The sequence below is a fragment of the Triturus cristatus genome, chromosome 11, assembly GCF_964204655.1.
Source record: "Triturus cristatus chromosome 11, aTriCri1.1, whole genome shotgun sequence".
Classification (NCBI taxonomy): domain Eukaryota; kingdom Metazoa; phylum Chordata; class Amphibia; order Caudata; family Salamandridae; genus Triturus; species Triturus cristatus.
This window is the reverse complement of record NC_140594.1, coordinates 748,002,188-748,019,604: the sequence shown is the minus strand read 5'-3', so window position 1 is coordinate 748,019,604 and position 17,417 is coordinate 748,002,188. Positions and strand designations below refer to the sequence as shown.

Sequence of the window (17,417 nt, the reverse complement as noted above, 5' to 3'; positions counted from 1 at the left end):
CACGCGGTTCGTGACCGCTAGGGCACCTGGGTATTGTAGTCTTGTAGTCCGGTCTCCCCACTGCGGCCGCGCGAGATGGAAATGCGGCGGCGGGAGACCGGAACGGCTTCAGGCAGCAGGCAGCAGGAGAGCAGGGCAGACAGCGGGATCCACGGGTCTTCCTCAGGGCCAAGGACCTCACCGTGTCAAGGGACCAAACAGAATTAAAACTTATTTTTTTATTAAACACCATTACTATTAAAACTAATTATAAAATATTTAAAATGTATTTAATACCCACCATTTACCCCTTTAAAAGTAAAAACACACACAAAAACAATTACTCAAAATAAATATCAAACAATTAACATTAATTAACAACTATATATTAATTATGAAATAAAAAATATTGCCCACCCTTTGCTCTAATAAATCCTCTTTAGGATGCATAAGTAGGCCTAAATCACCCGTAGCCGCCCAAACATCTGTTGTGTGCATGCTTGAGAAGCCTGCAAGCGCGGACAACCCCGGGGGGGGGGGGGGGCAGCTGATTTATCGTTATTGCCAGCAGATACCGACTCACTCATTTCAGCAGATCTCATCTGTTGTGTTAAGGCATCAATGGGGAGTGATGCTCTGCCAGACCAAGTGGCATCCTCTTCATCAGCGGTTTTGGCCACCACGCCCCTCGCATCTGTGGTCCCCACCAGAACACTATAGGCCCCAGGCCCCAGGACCAGTGAGGTTACCACCAGATCCAAAAAGCATTTAAGGGCTAGCCCAAGGGGCAGCACGGCAGGATCGTCACTAACAGCTAATAGTGAACCACCGGCAAAACGGAGCAGGCGCGGTGCTCCCAAAAGCTTAGGCAAAAGCCTAAATCAAAGCAGCAGCCTTCCAAACTACTTAACCAAGAACTCACGGTCCCTGAAGGCACACAAGGGTCAACAAAAAACTTTATGCTGCATGGCACACCCACTAGCCCAATGATTCCCGATTGCAATAATGATCAGTGGAAAAAACGTGAGTCATTGATGTCTGTACTTTTGGACCCTATATTATGTAAGTTACGGGCAATCGAGGAGAAACTGTTGTTGATTGAATGGTTAAATAATGCCCCATTTAACACTGGGGTTTGTCGTTGTAATAGTCCTGATATTCCCGAGCAACAATCACATATACCATCTGTCGCCCAGAAGGCCCGGAAGCGGGAGGGCCCGTGAGAGGGATACCAATACCATCATCAGCATCCTCAACGAGCTTTGACCCTCGGGGGCGTGGCTAGCGCCCGTAGAAGATGGCGGATTCTCCTTAGCTCTCCCGAGACACGGGAGAGAACGACCGACCTGGCGCGACGACACCCTTTTCTTCACACTTCAAAGGACGGGCTTACACGGCGGAAATGAAGCTTCGCTAGCTGAGGTGCTTTTAAGTAGCTGTAATACTTTGTGAAAGGCGCTTTCCCTTCTTGCGTGTTGCAATGATTTCGACATGGAACTGGCCGCCATTTTACCTCTGTTCTGTGAGGAAATTTCTCGTCCAAGTTTATGAATTTTGCGCACCTGCCATGCTCCTTTAGCTGACTGCCAAGGCTACACATTTCTACAATGGGGCATTTATTTCTTCATATGTCTAGCTTTTCCTACCTTGTGTGCGCTTTGCCTGCCTTTCAGATACTGAGTTCCTCATGAAGCTCGTCTTTCAATAATTTTCAAAGCCTCCAGAAGCCTCCTAATTAACCATTCGAAGGTGCTCTGCTGCCATCTATTGCCCATTTGCTACATTGCATCAAATAATAATTTATTACAGCTGTGGCTATGGCTCTTTTTACCATGTTTGCCTACTGCAATGTGAACATTTCAGCTATTTTTCTCTCTGCTGTGAGCCGCAGCTATTACATGGCAACTGCTGGGGGTCTGAATTATTGGCATTCTCTCCTTTTTTTGTCTAATTACAGCTATTACTGAGCCATATATCGGTGGAGCTTTCATACGCTCTGACCTTTCAGTTATATGAGCTTTTACACGCGGCATTTTTCAGAGACTGAAGGTTATATCATTGTTACTTTTTTGTCTGCATTTCTTTCCGTAAAATAGCCGGCCCTATGCAATTTTTGTCTACTTTCTCTGGTTATCTTACTGTTATCTGGGCCCTTTGGCTCTTATTTATTGTTTTTTACGTTACTAGTCAAGTTATGCCATTGTACTCAACCTTTCTGGTTGGGCCTCTCCTCCCATTTGGCTCCGTCTATATCGTCAATTCTATTTAACCGAGGAGCTAAATTTTAAGGTTTTATACACGGACCACTCATTGTTACTGGTTTTCCAATTACTAGATTGTCTCTATTTATGGGACGATTAACCAAGAATTTTTCTCAGCCTAAGTCTTCAGTGCGTACATTTTTAATACGTTCTAGCTCTTGCTACAGTTGTCTTTCCATGGAGGACTCTACTAATGGCTCACTTAAAGGTGCGTTGACATCCACTACCACTTCATCCTCGGGAGCGACCAAAGCACCGAGTAAGAGGCTGAAGAAAGATCCTCCTTCTCCTCCTAAACATTCTACTTCAGCCACCATGGACTTATTGCTTGAGGAAATCCGGGCCTTGCGTCCATTTATGGAAGAGACTAACTCTAAGTTGCAACTCCTTACCGACAGATGGTCCAATGTGGAAGAACGTGTTAATGCACTGGAACAAAATGTTGACTCCTTAAACTCCTCTATTTCCAAAGTGGATTCCTTGTGTTCTCAGGTGCTAACGCTGCATAAGCACATTGAAAATTTGGAAAATAGGAATAGGAGAAATAATCTCCGCATTTATGGTTTGCCGGAGGGAACGGAAGGTACAGACCCAATTGTCTTCTTCAAATCCTTCATTCCAAAGCTCCTTAAACTACCGGAAGGTACTCTTCTCAACATTCAGAGAGCTCATCGGTTGGGCCCGACATCGCCTTCGACGTCTTTTTCTACAGTTCGGAAGCCGAGAGGAGTGATCTTGTACTTTCTGGAATACACTGACTTGCTTAAAACCTTATCTGCGGCTAGAGCAATGAATCGCATTACTTGGTCAGGGAACTCTTCATTTTTCTCTCAGGACTATGCCAAACCAACTGCAGATCGAAGAAAGGAGTTCCTAGCAATGAGACCGCAGCTTCGTTCAATAGGTGCACGTTATGGCCTTTTTTATCCTTGTTTATTCAAAGTGACCATCAATAACAAGACTAGCACCTATGAAGATCCAGTAAAGCTGAAGAGTTTCCTCTATTCTTATCACGCTGACTCTATGGACACTTCTACATCACATGTCAAATAGATGTCTGGGCTCCTGAAGTGCTTATACTCATGTTACATGCTTTTCAGATCTGTTTAAGGTTTGCTTGTGAGTTGATTATTAGCAAAATGCAAGTTTTTATTTAGTATGTCTTTGCCTATAAAATTAACTTCCCTTTTTCTCCTCACAGGTTATGGCTTCGTGTCACATTTCCCCTTGTGTTTAGTTGTCCGTCGGTTTGTTCTCTCCCTCGTTTTCCCACATGGGCTTTGGACATGTTCATGTGGCCTCACACCCCTCCACCCTTCGTATGTCCTGGATTATACGTAAGTCTTTTTCTGTTTTCAGCTTCTTTTTCTTTTGCTTCGCACTCTTTTTCTTTGATCCTCTTTCCCTTATGAGAGCTTTGTCTCGATACTTTTTCATTGCAACATTACTTTCTCTTTCACGTTTCTTTTTCCCATCTCAAATTTTGTTTACTCGCCTTACCATTCTCTCTCTTCTTTTCTCTTCTCTATCTTACTTGATTCAATTTATAGGTAATTGGTTCAGTATTCAGTATTGTTTGAATTGTTTAGAGATTTGTTATAATCGGTGCGTATCACTTATTTACAGTTCTGTTCTATGTCTTTAAAACTTGTTTTGTGGAATGTTAGAGGTTTACATTCACCTATTAAACGGCAGAGGGTTTTGACCCATTTAGCCAAGTTGGGGGCAGACCTAGCATGTCTACAGGAATCTCATTTGACGGCTGAAGAATCTGTAAAGTTAAAAAGAGGTTGGGTGGGGGAGGTCTTTTTTTTCCCAGGAGATGGCAAACGCAATGGAGTTCTCACTCTCTGTCACAAATCTCTTCCTATCAAAATGTTATCGCAATGTATGGATCAGGATGGCAGATGGTTATTTGTTAAATTAATGGTGGGGAATGCTCCGATCTCTTTGATGAATATCTATGCACCCACAGCTGGAGATACCTTTTTCTGGTCTTCCCTAGCACAACAAATCACCCAATGTTTTGATGTAAATGTTATCCTTACAGGAGACTGTAATGAAATTCTCGACCCTTTTTTGGATCGTCATTCGTCCATCCCCTTTGTCCCTCATAAATCTCATAAATGCTTCACACAGACAATTCAACAACATAAGCTTATAGACGCCTGGAGGCTTTGTAATCCCACATTAAGAGAATACTCTTACTATTCCCCGTCACGTCATACTCAATCGCGTTTAGACTATATTTTTGTGTCCCACAACATTGCTCAATCATTGGTGGCGGCAGATATTGGATCTATCTTAATATCTGATCACGCTCCTGTCACTGTCCAACTTGATGTTATACAGAAACCCAATGTATCTCGAAAATGGCGTTTTAATAACGCACTACTTCTAGATTCAGCATTTACATCCTCCTTTGTTTCTTTTTTTAATGAATATTTCCTCTTTAATCATTCACCTACTTTGCCTTTTTATGTGGTTTGGGACGCTTTCAAAGCATCCGCTAGAGATTTTGTTATTAGGTACATTTCAAAAAAACGGAAAAAGGCACAGGAAATAACTAATGCCCTCTTGGCCAAAATAAAGAGATTGGAGCATTCTTACTACTCTTCCAAATCAAAATCCTGCTTATCTGAACTTCTAAATGCTAAGTTTCAGTTTAACAAAGATACAACTAAAAATGCTTCTAACTTTCTGCTGAAGTCTAATGCAAAGTTTTATGGGGGTCAGAATAAAGCTGGAAAATTGCTAGCTAATTATTTGAAAGTTAAACAAAACAAACTTAATATAGAATCTATTTATGATTGTAGCCATACATTGAAGTTCAAAGATGAAGATATCCTACAAGAATTTCTCCAGTTTTACAAAAACTTGTACACGTCTGAAACCTTTTCCTCTGATCATTCTATTTCTCAATTTTTTTCCAATATTCAACGTACTTCTGACACATGTTTAGATCTATCACTATTAGAATCTGACCTCACACACAAAGAGCTTCTTGCTGCATTGCAGACACTTAAAAAAGATAAAGCACCTGGCCCAGACGGTTTCACTGTTGAGTTTTTCACCCACTGCGCACATTTACTTATTCCCAAATTACATACACTCATAAATGCCTTTTTAGCATCAGGTGAATCTTCTGGCTCTTTTTCAGACGCCCTAATTTGCCTTATACCTAAAGATGGCAAGGATCCACAATATTGTAAAAATTATCGGCCCATTTCTTTGGTTAACATTGATTACAAAAATTTTTCAAAGGCCTTAGCCTCGCGTTTGGAATCTCATTTACCTAACCTATTAAGATCAGAACAATCTGGTTTCGTCAAAGGACGACTTATTACAGATAATACTCGTTTACTTTTTGACATCCTTTCCAAAGCTTCCAATCTTTCGCAGTCTTTGGCAGCAATTGCCCTGGATGCAGAGAAAGCATTTGATTGAGTTAAGTGGCCCTACCTTTTCCATACACTTAAATGGTTTGGCTTTGGCCCAAAAATAACTGCCCTGATTTCTATTTTATATTCTAACCCGAGAGCGGCTGTTTGTGCAAATGGGGGCATTTCTTCCTATTTTGCCCTTGGCAGAGGTGTCCGGCAAGGTTGTCCACTTTCTCCTTTTCTTTTTAATCTTGCCTTAGAACCTTTTTTGTTAAGAATTCGCCAGAATTATAATATTCATGGTTTCACCTTTAAAGAGACAAACATCAAAATGGCAGCTTATGCCGACGATGTTCTTTTATTTCTATCACAACCCCAACTCTCTCTCCCCGCCTTTTTGGAGGAGGTTGATTCATTTGCATCCGTGTCTGGATATAAATTAAACCGAGATAAATGCGAAATTCTGCCTTTAACGAAGTATACTTTTAAAGCTGATTTGACTGTTTCAGGTTTCACGTGGAGTCCCCAATTCATTAAGTACTTAGGCCTTCAGTTCACTTCCTCGGTTTCAGGAACAATATCACGATGTATGGAGAATTGTATACAGAGATTGTCTTTATTAACCACGAAATGGCATCCATTGTATTTATCTTGGTGGGGCCGCCTGAATACTATTAAGATGATGTTATCTCCTATAATTTTATATACAATTTCTAATATTCCACTTTCCATCCCCCTAAAGTTTTTTAAGAAACTCAATTCTATTTTATCCTCCTTTTTATGGAATAATAAGAAATCACGTATGTCCCTATCAAAATTGATCCGCCCAAAAACTGAGGGTGGGGTGAATTTCCCAGATCTTCCCATTTACCATAAGTCCTTTTTACTGCATCAGGCTTCAAGATGGCTCTCTGAGCCTCTTACAAATTGTCCTCTTTGGGCCACGCTTGAACAGTCCTTCATTTCCCCATTCTCCTTTCAAGAATATTTGTCGTTTACACGTAAGCCGCAATCTGTATCTACTCCTGTAATTAAATATACTTCTAAGATTTTACTATCCATTTCCTCCTCGACCTCCACTGATTGGACCTCATTTCTCAACTCCACCATATGGCACAATGTTTTAATTATAATAAATAAAAAACCTCTTTTTTGGAAATCTTGGAGAAAGCGTGGTCTGGTATGGGTACGTCAGTTGTATGTCCAAGATGAGATTATGTCCTTTTCACAAGCTAGCGGCTCTTTTGATCTGCCTGCATCTTTTCACTCGAAATACTCCCTCTTATCACAAGCCATCCAAAATGCGCGTGTCCAGTATAAATCTCCGTCCCTTTCTGCTTCTCATGAATCTACATATGCAGATAAGTTACACACTCTTCTAATTCAAAAATCTAGGGCCTCTGTCATATATAAACTCTTACATAGTTCACTTATTCCAAGAGAAAAAACGAAAGTAGAGCTTTCTTGGGAAAGGGATTAGGATGCTTCTTGGTCTGTGGAGTTTTGGGACAAAATTTGGCTTAAACTTAGGAAATCTTCTAGAGCCGCAAACACCACACAGACACTCTTTTTATTTACAATAGGCTCCTCCTCTCCCCACTCATTCTAAATGCAATACATGTTGCACTCTCAGACGTATGTTGGACTTGCTCCTCACCACTCGCTGATCTATTTCATTTACTCTTTACATGTACACTTGTCCACAGCTTTTGGGAAAAGGTGTGGTCTCAAATTAATTTGATCTTTGGCTCCTGTCATCCTTTCTCTGTCTCCCATATCTTTTTGGGCAGTCTATCCCCTATTTGGACAAATTCTGGTTCTAATGTAAAAATTATAGATTTATTGTTAGCAGTTGCCTTTTAGCAAATAACTAGGAATTGGAAAGATTTTACTAAGTTGTCGTATCAAGCATGGTGGTATGCTGTCTGCTATAATCACATACTGGATACAACTTTTGTCTATCCATTGCATATGGCATCCAAACGTTTGGACCTATGGTCACCTGTTACACTGTTTATCGATGCTAGCGCCCAACGTTCTCTATCTCTCATTCCCCTCCAGCAAGAAGTGACTAAACCTCCATGATTCCCTGTTTATTGCTATTTTCTGGTTTAACTATGCTTTATTTTGTAGTGTGATATTCACATAGAGTGTAATGTTCATATACTCACCGATCCTTTGTATGATATTGTTATTTCTCTTACAGTTGGGATGTTTACCTGACTTACTTTTTTATTTTTATTTTTTCCTCTTATTTATTATTATTCTATTTTCTGTACCTGTATCTCCTTTTATCTCAAACTTACTTTTGAACTGAAAACGAGCCTTGACCCTCGAGCAGACAGCAGGGCTGATATGGTATCCCACATCCCTCAACTCAACCCTGCAGCAACACGCCCCAAGGCACAATCTAGGAACCCGGGGGCAAGGGAAGTAAGGACAGTGGAGGCAGGGACCGAGAAGGGGCAACAGGAGAGCGGTCAAAGGATCACGAGGGAGCATATAGCACACTAACAATACATGAGAGGGGAAAACAATCTAGCCGCCCCCAATAGTTCTGAGCTTCCAGTAATAGATCTCCCTCCAGCTAGCTGCCCATATACAGTTGTCTTGACAGGGGTGCCAGGACATAATACCACTTCTGTTCACAAAACAGGTACATCTTGTGCAGAAACAGTACAAGCGTCCCTTCTTCAAAGGACAGGTACAGCTAGAATGCCATCAACACATGCTTTTACTATCACAGGACAAGTTCAGATTAGGCAGAAGCAGTGCAACCTGTTCTCAAAGAACAGCGACCACATGGCAGTAGCAAAGCAAGTTTCCCTCTCGGACAGATGGCAATATGTTTAATCTTCCATTTCCCAAAGAACATATCCATAGAGCAGACTAGAAGAAGCGTTCCTCTCTCACAGGATATTTGCAATTAAAGCATGAGTGGCATGAAATGGCAGACAGATTTCTGGAACCAGTGCTTCATTCAATAAGAGGAATGTATAGGTTGATGGGTGAGTGAAAATGCGAGTTCGGACACCATTCTCATTTTCTTTTTAAACAAAATGTTATTGTTACAATACAATACAATAGCAGTCATGGCACGTTATATCAGGGGCTGTCATGTTCTTCACTGCATCAGTAAACAGTAAATTGTTTGACGGTAACATTCCATCAAACAAAGCGAACGTGCATACCATAAATAACATAGTATAAGCTCGTCTCAGCTATAAACAAACAAGTCCCCCCACCCCAACATCCACCTCCCCATACCCACTGCCATGCTGTCTCATACATAAACCCTTATATTGGGTGTTTAGTTATCAGATCAACCCCAGTGTGTTCAGATCTGCACTCATGGTGCCCAGTTCTGAGCTTGAGGGAGCTTAGGAGCTTTCAGTACCTGAGTCTTCAGCAGATAAGAGGGAACCATTTGGAGTATCCATGGCTGTGTCTGGGCCATAAGACTATCCACAAGGTGCTCCCAGACTCTAGCTCTATCAATTTTTCCCCGCCTCCTCTTCAATTCCCGGACTCTCAAGTACTTCCCATTTAACCAGTTCTTCTTGCCATTTAACCAATCTTGGTCCTCCAGTAGAGGTCCAATGTATTTTTTTCTCCTGTTTCGCTAGTAACAATGGGTGAGTAAACTTAGTCGTGATTTTACATTTATTTGGGCATGGGAATCCTCCAAGGAGGCAGGCCAGAGGTGTGCAAGGGATCACCCGTTGGGTAACATTGTTGATACAGTCCATTACCACTCTCGAGAACCCTGCCAAGGAAAGGCAGGCCCATACCTTATGGAACATCTCTGCTCTCAGTTCCCCACATCTGGGACATGCGCCGCAGCTGCTGCATAAAACCTATTGATGTTGCCGGGTGTAAGGTAAGCCCTGTGCAAGAAATAAAACTTAATTAATTTACACATGGCATTGTGAGAAATGATGGGTGGGTGTTGCTAGGATCTTTGCCCAATCTGCATCAGTAATCTGAAGTTCTAAGTCCATCTCCCATTTCACCTTGAGTGCTGTCAAGGTAGTAAGAATGTCAGTTAATAAGGCTTGATATAGACATGTACCGCTTTAATATGACCCGTTTTAGCAAAGAGCAGCTGACAATATTGGTGTACCATGGGTTCGATTCTTCCATTACACCAATGGTTTCTAAGTGTGGCCATCTATTGCCCTATGTAATAAGAACTGGCCATCTGGGATTTTGAACTCCACAGCCAGTGCTTTAAATAGGGGCAATTCTCCATCCCGGTAAAGATCTCTCACACGGATCACCCCATAGGCTACCCACTCTGCAAGTCCTCCCAATGCTCCCCCATGAGCCACCAGTTCCAGCCATCGCTGCAACAGATCTGCTGAGTAATTCAGAATAGTTTGGGTTTGCTGCAGGCAGCGTCACCAACTGTGCTGTATCACCAGTAGTTTCCGAGAAGAAGTGGGTAGGCGCTGCCTGGGAGTCAAGAGGACCTGTGAAAGGTCCCACAGGTCAGGGATCAAGCAGACGGCTCCCCCCTCAGGGTTCATCCTACAGTAGATCCACTGGTTAAACCATTCCTCTGTTACAGGGTGCATCAATTTAGACATCTCCACTCTGTGTGTGCCTGCCCCCAAATCAGTTCTATCAGCAAGGAGTCCAGGTCTCGAGGCAGCTGGCAAAGAATAAGCAGGGGCATCATGGATAAGAAGGAAAGTAGCCTTGGGAGCGCCACCATTTTAGCCACTGATATTCTATCAGCAATAGATAATAGCAACGAAGTCCAACAGTTGACACTGGATTGGAGTGCCTCAATGGCTGCCACAATATTGCCATCTAAAAGGTCTTGATGGTCATGATATACCTTAACTCCTAAATATTTCAGGCAGACTGCATTCCAGGTGAGGCTGTGTATGTTCTGGGACAGAGTGGTGTCCCTACAGAGTGGAAATAAATGGGTTTTCTGCCAATTAATCAGCAAGCCCAATACTGTTCCATGGTGCCCCAATAATTTGATCGCCCCGGGTGAGTCTATCTGGACATCCTGCATGAACAATAACATATCGTCAGCATACAATGTTGCAAAATGAGAATGTCCCTGGATTTCTAACCCTCAATAAAATCTATCTGTGTGTGCGCTGCAAACAAGCAGCTCCACTGCAATGGTGAACAGTGAAGGGGAGAATGGACACCCCTGTCTGGTTCCACGCCCCACTTTGTATGAGTCGGATATTGTTCTACCAGTATGGACCCATGCCGTAGGACCCGAGTAAAGGAGTTTGGTCAATTGTATAAACCCAGGGCCCAAACCTATCTGTGCCATGACCCGATATGGAAATTCTCTGCAGCGGCTGTCGAAGGCCTTCTCTATATCTGTTGCCATAACTGCGTCTGTTTGTCCACAGAATCATTGTGCATGAGTTAGAAGATCCTACGAATGTTGAGTGCTGTGTTGTACCCTGGTACAAAATATGCCTGGTCAGTGTGAATCAAAGTTGGCATGTGGGGCAGAAGGCGGGTCGCGAATATTCGACTAAGAATTTTATAGTCCAAATTAAGGGGCTGATTGCGATGGCGGGCCAACTTGGTCCGCCCGCCACCGTAGCCGTGCTTGGGACCGCCCACCAGACATGCGGCAGTGCCCCCACTGCAATTAGGATGCGCTCGCCATACTGGCAGGCGCATCCTGGGCTTTCAACATTGCGGGCGGTGGTGCTGGCTGCAGTGCCGTCCACAATGCTGAAAGTGCTTGCACCGCATTTCCCTGCACTGCGTTGCATGCACCGTGTGTTGCCTGGCGCTTGGTGCATGGAAATACAGGGGGTACCATGGGTACCCCCCAATGCAGCGACACCCCCCCAAACAAGGGGGGCCCGCAACGGGCCCCCAAACCCAATCCCCGCCAGCCTTTCCCCGCCATAGAAAGGCTCCTGGCCAAACACATCCTAATATGGCAGACAGTGCCTGCTAGGCACCGCCACCATATTAGTGGCCCTACTCCGCCCGCCCGCCAGGCAATCGGTGCGATTGCCACTGGCAGAAAAGTGGCGGAGAGACTTTGCGTCTGCCACGATACCCACCGTCATCCCAATATGCCGGTGGGTAAAACTCAATGTGATGGCAGAACGATCGCCACCGCTGGCCCGATGGTGGCGATCATTCCGCCATCGTAATAAGCCCCTAAGTGTGGAAAAAGGACAGTAAACTCTGACATCAGTGGGAGGATGGCCCAGTTTGAGGAGTGGGATAACCAGGGCTTCACATGAAAACACTGGCAAGGAGCCCGAGTCACGAGCTGATTAGTAGAGATCAATTAGTTTTGTTGCTAGTGTGTCCCTACACATGGCAAAAAACTGTACTAGTAGGCCATCAGCCCTGGGCACTTTACCACGCTCCATATTTGTGATAGCAGCCCTCACCTCTTGAATCATAATGGCGACCCCAGCTCATCTGTGTTATCCTGTGTAAGCACTGGGAGGACCACTGGGGTCAAAAATTCCTCAAGGGCCTGAGGCTGTATGCTGGGCTGTGGGGCATTAAGGATTGTGCAATAATCCTCAAATCTAGCATTAATGGCATTTTGGCTATATAGAGGCTCGCTGGTATCTGATTCCACTCCCAAAATCAAGGAACCCCTTGCAGTCGAATTAGTAAGCCATGCCAATAGTGTACCTGCCTTGTTGCACTCTTAATGGGCACAAGTCAAGTACTCCAGATAGTCGAAGCAGCAAAGTTTCTCAATTCAGGCTCCTAGTAATTCCTTCGCCTCCAACAGCAGGTGTTTAAGTGCCGGATTCCCTGGTCTCCACCCTTTAAGGTCATGCAGCACATTCTCCTAATCTTCTACCTCGCCCACTGTCATGCATCACCCCTCCACTGCTTAGGCAATGCACTGGCCCCTGATAACTGACTGAAATGACTCCCACTCAATGAGAGGGGAAGTAGCAGTCCCAGCATTATCAGCAAAGTAATTGGTTATGGCCTCACCAATGTTATGCGGAAAGACTTTGTCATCCAGTGCCTCAACACATACCTAGTCAATCAGGGATGTGGGCGTGTTCGCACTCCCAAATTCAAAGACCGCAACATTGGATTATGATTAGAGGTAGTTTGTGCATGCCCAAATTGAATGAGTAGTCTCGCGACATATGATGAAGGGGTCTCCAAGAGTCCACTAGTTCCCACTTCAGTTGCCAGTTTCAGTGCGTGCCAAGCGGGTCACCTGGGCTGACACCATTTTCATTTAGGTGATATTTCAAGTTAGCCTTCTGAAAGTCCAACTGCTGTCACTTGGAGACCTGGTGTTTGTGTCAATTATTTGCTGTTCCATGTATTGAGTAGTAGCCGTTACCTACTGTGTCATTTTTTTTGCAGCAGCCTCACCACAGCCTAAGTAACCAAGCTCTAGACATGCACACAGGTGGCAACCTCTTTGAAAAGGTGCTGTGCAATCCCAGCCTCAGTGCTGCACCTGTTCAAAATGTTGAGGGCCGTAAGTGTCCATGCACCAAGTGAAACCAAGAACAAGCACAGAGGCAAGTGGTATACCACTGAGAAACCTATAGGTAACATGTATATATGAATGCACACATCTTACATCGCTGACCCCTGTGTCTAGCTTTGCATAGGAGTTTGTTCTACAGGTTCTAGCTTGAGGACAAATTCTATGCTGGATAAGGTTGGCTCACTTTTAAACCAGAGTGCAAGACTGAGCATCATGCAGAACAGGCACTTTTAGATCAAGTGCTGCTGATGAAGTCACATGCCAGCAACTAATTATAAATCTGTTGCACACTTTTTTATCATTTGTACAACACAGCACTTCATTGTGTGAAAGACAGCAAATCTGGGACTCTGAATTAGTGCATGCGCTGCAGACAGCACTACCTGGAAACACAGATCAGTGATATGCTCTCTGTTTTCAGTCACTGCAATGTCTTAAAAACTGAAGGCAGTACTGGAATCGGAAATTATTTACTCTGGGAACCAATACATTTTGGGTCGAGGTGTGGCAGAGGAAACGGGGTGGAGACATGAAAGGAGGAGCTTGATAGGCAGAGTCTGACAGTCAGTTTATACATTTATTTAGTCTGCTGCAAAGCAATTGGCAACAAGGACAAATGTGACGACAAATCTGTTCTAGCTTACTTAACTGGTCACAAAGACTGTGTTTTAAAAAAATCTTACAGGGTTAAGACACCAGCTGCAGTAATCTTTGTGTGCCCAGCAATTTTAGGGTGACAATAATAGCAACAAAATAACTCTGCTGGGTCTGGTGGATCAGTAGACTAATGCGTCCACTGCAAGGATATATGTTTGACCTCATGGGCACAGGTTCAAATCCTGGTGGGTCCACTCAGCCTTTCATCCATCTTAGGTGGATAAAATAAGTACCATTGAGTAGGGTAACAATAAACATCTGTTATACAGCACCAGGATGCCTACGGGTGAACGTGAGCTTTACAAATACTTATGTTATGGTGGTTAATGCAGTTCTGGGAGAGTTCTGTGTTTTGTCCAATCATAGTTTTGACTCATAAGGTAGCATGGAGAATTCATGTGCCTGCTGAAAAGCCCATTGTATAAGATGCACATCACAGATTTGAGTTTTGTGTGAATTGGTAAGTGGGCTTCTGTTTTTGACACATAGATCATTTATTAATTCCAATTCATTGCAATCCTTCTAATATAGGACAGGGAGTATTTACCCGCTTGAAGGAACTGCATGAAAACTGTAAGTCGTGGGTTTAGATTAGTGTTTACTAAACTGTGGGTCATGACCCACTGGTGGGTTCCAAGCTGATTGTTGGGTGGTTTTAAAAGTAAAAGCAAGAAATAAAGATGCCTTTAAATTCTGTGTTTAATGTGTTACACTTGCCAGTAATTCAAAGACAAGGGTCAAATATCAGGCTGCTTTATTCTTTTAATATGAGGACTGGTGTTTACTTTTCTTTCTCTGAATTCAAAGTGAGAAGAGTTTTTAAAGTGAATTATGTGACAACTATGATGTTTTTACAATACACAACAAAATGTAAACACCTGTAAATGAATTGTGTGGTTTCCAATCACACCCCCTCCCACTCTAAGCTGGACACAAACATCCCACCCACCCAGATCAGAAACCCTCACTCCCAGAACACTGACCGCACAATTAGAACTATCAGACCAGATCTGAACACCAACGTCAGTCCACCCACTCAACCCAGATATTCTCCCACTACCCGCCCCTCAACCAAACGCCTCCCCTCCTTCTATCCACCCACGCCACTAGAGAAACCGACAAAACAGCACCCACACACAACAGGCACAATGTATCCTCTCCTCCCTCTAAACCGTTGACTGACTCAGTGCCATGCCCACTAAAAGTGCCCTCCGAAACAGCCCCTAACAGAGAAAGTACATGCACAACCCCTGCTCATCAACTCTCTGACCTGCTCCCCGTGTACCTTGAACACTGCACACCCAACAAATCGCAGCCATACACCTCTGTTCCCACCTCCTCTAACCAAATACCCGCACCAGACCTAAAGAAAAGACTAAGTCTTATGGAAAGTCAGCTCGATAAAGTGATACTAGGTATCAATAAAATCCTAATGACCCTCAAAACTTCCCCTGACTATGCCCACTGCTCACTCCTCTCCCCCTCTGGCAATACCAGACCTCCACTTCAATCTTCAAAAACCCAACCAAATAGCTGGATTACTACTCCTTTAAACAACCAAGCTCACAGACCGATTCAATCTAATCCTAGGATGTCACACAGCGAAGCAATAGAACTGGCGACAACATATCACATGACGCTAACCAGGAAAAAAGAACCCACCTCCAAGATCTAGGTGATCACTGGTATCCGGAGAAACCCTGTGCCACCCAGGAAAACGGCCAGACGACCAGCACACCTCTCTGATATCCCTAGGGCACCCACCTCTCAGAAACACAACAGCAACTCTAGTAATATCAACTGCCTACTTATAAACTGTAGTTCTGCCTCCAAGCATGCAACCGAACTGGCGGAAGCCATCCTTAACTATGACATCGATATTACATTCATCACATAAACTTGGCTTAATGAATCCTCCATACCCGATCCTCGACCTACTAGTTCCTCCTGGGTTCTCAATCATCAAGAAAGACAGAATGGATCAACAAGGCGGTGGCTTAGCCATTATCCACAAAAATACCATCACAATGGTGGAAACTGTCTCCTCCACTTATAGCACTTTTGAATACCTCAGCATTACTATACAGATGAAAAATAATAAAACAACAAATTGCCACCTCCTCTACCACCCTCCTGGCAACACCCATCCCTTCCACGAACACCTATCAGACCTGGTAACACACTGCTCACTCTCAGAAACCAGCAACATAATCCTAAGGGACTTCAACCTCCTTTGGAATGATGAGAAAAACACACTAATCCAATCCTTAAACAAATTTTTACTTGAGTACAACCTTTTCCAACACTGCAAAGAACAAACCCACAAAAGAGGCTCAACCCTTGATGCCATTATAGCCCAATTGTAGGCGATAACCATCAATAATATCCTCCCAGTCGACTGGTCATACCACAGCATCATCCTTTTCCAATTAAACCTGGAAGAGCCATACCCCATCCATACTAAGAAAACCCTCCAATGGTCCAGAAACTACAAACAATGCAGAGACAAGGTACAAGCTGGCGGTATTAGACAGGATGAACAGAATAGTTTTGACAAGAGGGGATTCACAGTTTCAGATCCTAATGACACCGTGTTTCAATTCCCTTTGGATTCCACCACTCCTCTGGACCCTGCATAGCTAATTTCTGTACTCCTCAAATGAGTTCCAGATCTTTTCCCTTTTTTTGGGGCACCCTCTACTCTGATAGACAACTTTTTCCGCCTGCTGGCACCAGTCTAGATGTTGTTTCCAATCTTCAATTTTCTGAGGGTCTGCAGCCCCCCCATGTCCTTGCAATGTTCCTTTTTGCCAACCCCGAAGCCAACATGAGCCAGATTTTGGTGTGTTTGGGCCAATTGACTTTCCCTGTCACTCCTAATAGTTGCCAGCGTGCCTCCACCAGGACCTGCAGACCCACCACCATGGACATGACCCGGGCCACTCCAGCCCAGTAAAGCGGAATTTTGGGACAGGGACAGATAATGTGAAAGAAGGTGCCCCCTTTCCCGCAGCCCTTGGTGCACTGGTCAGAGTTGCATCGACCCAGTCTATGTTGGAGTGTCCTGTGGGCATGTGACCTGTGTTGGATCAAGAGTTGGATCAGTCTAAACCGTGCTCGTATGGCAATTTCCCTAGGACTTTGGGCAGCCTCTAACCAGTCATCATCCTCTAGCAACCCCAAATCTGTCTCCCATGCCTCCCTCAGAGGGTCCAAAGGGTCCGGAAGATTGTTCTTGAGTTTTTGATATTTGAGAGAAACAGCCTTATCGATCATGGGGTCGAGTGGTGGTCGGTCTTCTAGAGGGGAGTATTCAGGTAACAATTCTTCTTTCAGTACATGACAACTCAGGGCATGCCTCAACTGTAGCTAGCGGAATTGTTCCCTATGGGCCATTTGATATTCTGTCTGCAAATCTTTGAAAGTAATCATGGCCCTGTTTCACAAGACATCCCTGAGGCAGTCTATGCCGATGAGACTGTACCTGCGAAAGCCCTACAGGCGCCCCACTTCGCCTAGCAGATCACATTCTCAAAGTGGGGTTTGTTGCATCAAATTAGTGCCTCACCCCAGTAATTTTGTAGCTTCGCTCCATGCTTGTATCACTGTCCGCATATGTACGGGTAGACGTTTCTTGCGGCCCTTGCAATACAG

General features: G+C 44.0%; 1 protein-coding gene and 1 long non-coding RNA gene across 3 annotated transcripts in view; one reads left to right on the top strand and one right to left on the bottom strand.

Moving 5' to 3' along the window:
* The window catches only part of LOC146785403 (uncharacterized), a 259,272-nt gene that overhangs the window by 82,995 nt on the left and 158,860 nt on the right, over nucleotides 1-17,417 (top strand). For both annotated transcript variants that reach the window (XR_014970634.1, XR_014970635.1), the window contains exon 3: nucleotides 3,442-3,577. This is a non-coding gene — a long non-coding RNA (uncharacterized LOC146785403). The remainder of the gene's footprint in view (nucleotides 1-3,441; nucleotides 3,578-17,417) is intronic.
* The window catches only part of LOC146785404 (alanine--glyoxylate aminotransferase-like), a 309,868-nt gene that overhangs the window by 169,076 nt on the left and 123,375 nt on the right, over nucleotides 1-17,417 (bottom strand). The gene's annotated exons all lie outside the window — the stretch shown is intronic.